General features: G+C 45.9%; 1 pseudogene; it reads left to right on the top strand.

The window, feature by feature from the left end:
• Positions 1–2,960: 2,960 nt before the first annotated feature.
• On the top strand, positions 2,961–3,926 carry LOC102765791 (annotated as a pseudogene).
• The last annotated feature ends 2,779 nt before the right edge of the window (positions 3,927–6,705 follow it).

Raw genomic sequence — 6,705 nt, 5'->3', positions numbered from 1 at the left:
GATAGAGAGTTAGAAACATCGATCAGCTGCCTCCTGCACACTCCCTACTGGGAGATGTACCTGCAACCAAGGAACATGCCCTCGACCGGAATCGAACCCGGGACCCTTGAGTTTGCAGGCCGATGCTCCATCCACTGAGCCAAACAATCTGAACAATAAAGATTTAATTAAAATAAAATAAAATAAAATAAAATGCTCAGGACAGCTCGGTCACAGAGAATGATCCAGCTCCAAATGTCACCAGAGCCCCAGTGTAACTTGAAGGACTGGCTGAGTGGGGAGGCTGAGGAGCCCATTTATCCAATGGAAAACATTTCATTGTTTTTTCCTTGAGCTGCTTAGTGTTTGTGATGTGGCCTTTAGGCAAAAAGTGAAAATGGAGAAGTTATGTTGGGGCTCTGGGCTTTGGCTTTGATCTTTCCATATGAAGCATCCTTTTGGATTACCTCTTATCCAAACAGGAGAGGGTCATCAGCCATTGGCCCTTTGATACAAATGATTGTACACCCCACACTACCCCCTTTGGACAATCACCATGGAACCTTTTGTCTAATGTGACATGGTGGCTTGTGCTGGCTTTAGGAGGTTCTGGGTACCTAGGTGTGGCAGGGTGGCACTGTTGGTGAGGGGCTCCCTGGTCACCCCACCCACTAGCTTGGCCTCGCACTAACTTGGCTCTCACCTCCGAGTTTGGCCTCTTGCTGGCGGGAAGCTGTCCTGGGAGGGCTGAGTCTCTCCTAGGCTGCCTCCTCGCTTTGCATGGGCTGTCGTGGGGATGCGGCACAGAGGAGCTGGGCGGGTCTCTCTCCTTCTCCAATTTGGGTTTTCCAGGTGGAATCTGAGGATCTGGCCATTATAGCCGTGAGAAAAGGGAGTTGGAGCAGGAGTGATCAGTAAGGGGTGTGTGCTCTGAGCCTTAAGGAAGCACATGGGTCAAGGTCTCGCTGGGTATGGGCATTTGTGGGGAAAGGCAGAAAAACTCTGCCTCTCTCCATGAGACAACAATAGCTCCTGGTGGCTGGGCAAGGAGGGCAGCACTCTCCACTGGGCACCAGCATTCGGGGGAAGGTGCCAAGCCCAGTCTTGGGGTACAACAAGCTATTTCAAGGGTGAACGATTACTTCCTGGAAGCTGAGATCTGAGCTGGGCACCTGGCAATGGCATTCCCTTCTCCATGAGTGTCATCTCGTGATGGGCTCATGGAGGACCCTTCTCTCCTCAAGACTGCCCTTGATGTAAATTCCAGCCAGGAGCCACCTGCGCATGAAGGACGAGGGTCTGTGTGAGCATACACAGATGACCGAGGCTGTAGGTCTGGGATGCCCAATGGGGAACGAGCTTGGAAAGTACATGCTGACATGGCAGTTGAGAACTAAAACCCCTTTTGAGCATGTGATCAAATCCCTCTAATAAGAAGAGAAACTGAGAGTCTCAGGCCATGTGCTGGGAGGGCCGCCATGGTTGGGTTCGGGCATGGGGGTGGGGAGAGGCACCAGGAAAACTATGAAAATTCTGCAGTGTTTTGCTTTTACTCACCTAGAATTAGAGGAATCCTCTGGCAAAAAGAAACTGAAATCTTGCTTCTCCACTGAGTTTCCTGGTGACTGCAGGCCATGGACTTGCCCTTGACTATGGGCTCTGATGCTTTTTCGAGGTCAGCTCTGTCAATGTGTAAATTGTGTGCAATAACATTTAACCATTTTAGGTGTATAATCTGATGAGTTTTCACAAATGTGTACAGTCACGTAACTCCCTCAGTCATGACATAAAACGTTTCCATCATCATCCCAAAAGTTCCCTCGCCTCTCCTTGTAGTTTCCTCCCTCTCCCGGGAGCAACTGGGCAACCACCCATTTCCTTTGTATCACTGTGGTTTGGCTTTTTTTCTTTTCTTTTTTAAAAAATAATTGTGTACACACCGAATCTTATACGTCTGGCTTTTAAAGCTTAATGTAATGCATTTACAACTTACCCACCGTGTTGTTCAAGTCGGTACTTTGTTCCTTATATAGCTGAGCACTAGCCCGTGGTGTGAAGACACCACAATTTGCTTATGCGTTCACCAGTTAATGGACATTTAGGTTGTTTCCAGTTATCAGAAAGCGAACCAAGCTGTTATAAACATTCATTTACAGGCATTAATGTGGACATATATATTTTTCTGTTTTGGGGGTCAATACCTGTAAGTGGGGTTGCTGGGCCACATGGTAATTTTATGTTTGACTTTTCAAGGAACTGCCAAACTGTTTCCTACGTGGCTGCACTATTCTGTTTTCCCACCAGCGGTGTATTCGAGCTCCAGTTGCTCCACAGCCTTGTAAGCATTTGATATTGTCAAGTATCTTACTTGTGACCATTCTAATGAGCATGTGGGAGCCTAGGCTTGTGGTTTTAATTTGTGTTTTCCTAATTACCAATGACGTTTCCATGTGCCTATTTGCCATCTGTACATCTTCTTTGATGAAATGTCTGTTCATGTCATTTGACTGTTTAAAAACAACAACACTGGGGTGTTCATTTTTATTATTGAGTTGCAAGAGTTCTTTATATGCCCTGCATACAAATTCTTTGTCAGGTATATATTTTACAACTATTTTAAAAAATATATATTTTATTGATTTTTTTACAGAGAGGAAGGGAGAGGGATAGAGTTAGAAACATCGATGAGAGAGAAACATCGATCAACTGCCTCCTGCACATCCCCTACTGGGGATGTGCCCACAACCAAGGTACATGCCCTTGACCGGAATCGAACCCGGGACCCTTGAGTCCGCAGGCTGACACTCTATCCATTGAGCCAAACTGGTTAGGGCTTGCAACTACTTTTTATTGCTTGCCCTTTAAATTTTCTTAATACTGCCATATGAATTATAAAATTTAAAACATTTTGATGAAGTCCAGTTTACCAAATATTTATTTTATAGTTTGTGCTTGTTGGTGTCCTCTTTAAGAAATCTTTGCCTAGCTCTTTCCCATCTTGCAAGATGGCGGGTGAAAAGAAAACCGAGAAGCCGGATGCTAACGAGAAGAAGCCAGATACTAAGGAAAAGAAGGCTGACACTAAGGAGAAGAAACCTGCAGCCAAGAAGAAGGCCGATGCCGGTGGCAAGGTTAAGGCCCCGAAGAAGGGGAAGCCCCACTGCAGCCGAAACCCCGTCCTGGTCAGAGGAATTGGCAGATACTCCCGGTCGGCTATGTATTCGCGAAAGGCCATGTACAAGAGGAAGTATTCGGCCCCTAAGTCCAGGATTGAAAAGAAAAAGAAGGAGAAAGTTCCTGCTACTGTCACAAAACCAGTTGGTGGCGACAAGAATGGTGGTACCCGAGTGGTTAAACTCCGCAAAATGCCTAGATATTATCCCACTGAAGATGTGCCTCGAAAGCTGCTGAGCCACGGCAAGAAACCCTTCAATCAGCATGTGCGGGGTCTGCGGGCCAGCATCCCTCCTGGGCCCATTCTGATCATCTCACCGGGCGCCACAGAGGCAAGAGGGTGGTTTTCCTGAAGCAGCTGGACAGTGGCTTGCCACTTGTGACTGGACCTCTGTCCCTCAATCGAGTTCCTCTTCGTAGAACACACCAGAAATTTGTCATCGCCACCTCCACCAAAATTGATATCAGCGGTGTGAAAATCCCCAAACATCTCAATGATGCTTACTTTAAGAAGAAGCAGCTGCGCAAGCCCAGACACCAGGAGGGCGAGATCTTCGACACAGAGAAAGAGAAATATGAGATTACAGATCAGCGCAAGGTTGACCAGAAAGCTGTGGACTCACAAATTCTGCCAAAAAATCAAAGCTGTTCCTCAGCTCCAGGGCTACCTCTACTCTCTGTTCGCTCTCACCAATGGGGTTTATCTCACAAACTGGTGTTCTGAATTTCTTATAAGACGCCGATTAAATAACTGATATGTTAAAAAAAAAAAAGAAATCTTTGCCTAACCCAAGGTAACTGAGATTTTCTCCTAAGTCTGCTTCTAGAAGTTTTATAGTTCTAGTGTTTACATTAATGTCTTAGACCTATTTTGAGCCCATTGTTGTATATGATATGATTCGTGGCTTGTTTTAATCATCTTTATGTATGTCCAATTGTTCAATTGTCCGGACTACCTTTAGTTGAAAAATTATTACTTTCTTATTGAATTGCCTTGGCACCTTTGTAGAAAATCAATTGGCCACGTATATGTGGCCATCTACTTCTACAGTCTGTTGTGATTTTACCAGGAAAAATAAGATTAAAGTACAGTACCTCTCATGAAAACACTTTGTCTTTTTGAATTTTTATTCATTTTTAAATTGATTGTAAAGAGAGAGGAAGGGAGAGGGAGAAAAACATTGATTGGCTGCCTCCTGCATACCCGCTCCTGGGGATCAAGCCCTAAACCCTGGCATATGCCCTGACCAGGATTTGAACCGGTGACCTCTTGCTGCATGGGTTGACACTCAACCAACTGAGCCACACCGACTAGGGCAATACTTTCATTCTTTATAAAATGATGTATTTATCTGGGACGCCAAATAGAATATTTATGTTACTCTGAAGACTATAGTTTATTTTTGTAGTGTGCTTTGGCTAAAAGCATTAATAGCTAGGCCCAATTTAAATATTGTAACTTATGGAAACAAATGGTCAAAATGTATGATGACTTTTGAGAATGAAATAGAACAATCTGAAATGTATGTGTCGCACCTATTTCTGCCTTTCTTTTTTAAAAAATATATTTTTATTGATTTTTTACAGAGAGGAAGGTAGAGGGATAGAGAGTTAGAAACATCAATCAGCTGCCTCCTGCACACCCCACACTGGGGATGTGCCTGCAACTAAGGTACATGCCCTTGACCGGAATCAAACCCGGGACCCTTCAGTCCGCAGGCTGACGCTCTATCCACTGAGCCAAACCGGTTAGGGCTCTGCCTTTCTTTGTCTTACACAACTCCCAGGTCAATGAGTCTCCAAGGAAACCTCTGACTCAAACTTAGGAAGAGAGCTGCTGTTCTCAAACACAGGTCTCCATGTCACTGTACCTGAGTGGCATTTCTCAATTTCCAGGAATACCTTACATTCCTGTGGTTATTCGAATGTCAGGCATGCGTCTACCTTGGTGAATTTCTGTGCCTTGAATGGTGATGAATACAAAAGTTCACCAGTTGTAGATAATCCCGTGTTACCCAACGTGCTCATTCTCACGCTTCCATCTCACAGTGCTGGGACATGCACCATGGCTGTGGGAGGGGAAATGGAAAAAGCACTTACATTCCTGCCACTGAAAAGCCCTTTTTCCAGATTCTCATTTAGGCTTGTCATGTGTATAGGAACATAGATATTCTCCTATTCTCTCCCACTTTTGTTTATGATGAATTGTATCACATAAGGTGTTGTCTAGGGCTTCTTTCTCTTTTGTGTTTCAAAGACCAGTAGAAAAATAAAACTGTGTTATTGATACTTTAACTTTGTAATAAGCTCATTTAAAAAGCCAGCAACCACATCTATAATAATAAAAGTGTAATATGCTAACTAGACTGGACAGCTGAACAACCTTCCGGATGACCTTCTGGAGAAAGCTGGGGCTGCGAGGGCTGAGCCCCTTGTACAAATTTCGTGCTTCAGGCCTCTAGCAGTGTCATAATTCATAAATGAAAGGATATTTTAGCTCCAAATTTTGAAGACTATTCAGACTGACTTTGTCCCTGAACTGCCATTTAGAGTCACAGAAAGGACAGAGGGCTGGAATCAGACAGTTTCAGGGTGCAAAACGGGGTCTGTCACTTTATGAAACTACTAGAGGGGTCTCTAGGCCTGGCCGGTGATCAGGGCCGATTGGGGCCTTCTGGGTGCTGGCCAGGGCCTTCCTCCTGTGGCCCCTCCCCCCAGCTGGCCCCACCTTCCTGCCAGCTGGGGCCTGTCTGATGCGGGGAGGGACTGCAGGAGGTTGGCTGGTGTGGGGAGGGACCAGGGAAGGTTGGCCAACCACTGGAGGTTGACTGTGGGAGTGCACTGACCACCAGGGGGCAGCTCCTGCGTTGAGCGTCTGCCCCCTGGTGGTCAGTGCGCATCATAGTGACTGGTCGTTCTGGTCATTCCAGCGTTTTGGTCGCTTAGGCTTTTATATATGTAGATGTGCTCTCTGAGTACTCTCATTTGATGAGTATTAACCACACTCCATTTCTACACTGAAGGTTCTCTCATTGTTTAAATGACTGTTTTCTCTGCTTTGGCTCCTCAGGGTTTCAGAAAGTCTGAGTACCAGTTCAGGCTGGTACACACACCAGGAGAGGAGAGCGCAATCTGCGGGCACTTCCTCTGTGACCCAGTCCAGCGACCGCCTCTCCTAGGGATGACCGCCTGGAGGGGAGTGGGGACCGTGGGTCAGTGAGCTCCCTCTGTCTGTGATCAGGCACACACGCATCTCTCCAATTCTCCCCCATCTTTCTTTGTTCTCCCCTCCTTTACTTTCGCTGTTTCTCAAGTGCACACTTTTAAACTCCCCCTCTCTGGATTTCTTTCAAATCTTGCCCATTTACCTGGAGAAAAATCAGCCCCCTTTTCATTCCACTTACGAATGGAAGCCCTTTGCCAGACAGATGGACTCAGAGTGGGAGGGGTCACACTAAAGCAAAGGAAAGCCGCAGCATTGCCTGTGAGACTGAGAGAGAAGCACTAACCAGTGACAATGACCATGTGCATTCTTGAAAGTTCCCAGATGTC

Source organism: Myotis davidii, unplaced genomic scaffold, assembly GCF_000327345.1.
Source record: "Myotis davidii unplaced genomic scaffold, ASM32734v1 scaffold77, whole genome shotgun sequence".
NCBI classification, from domain to species: Eukaryota; Metazoa; Chordata; class Mammalia; order Chiroptera; family Vespertilionidae; genus Myotis; species Myotis davidii.
This window is presented reverse-complemented; position numbering and strand designations above follow the sequence as displayed.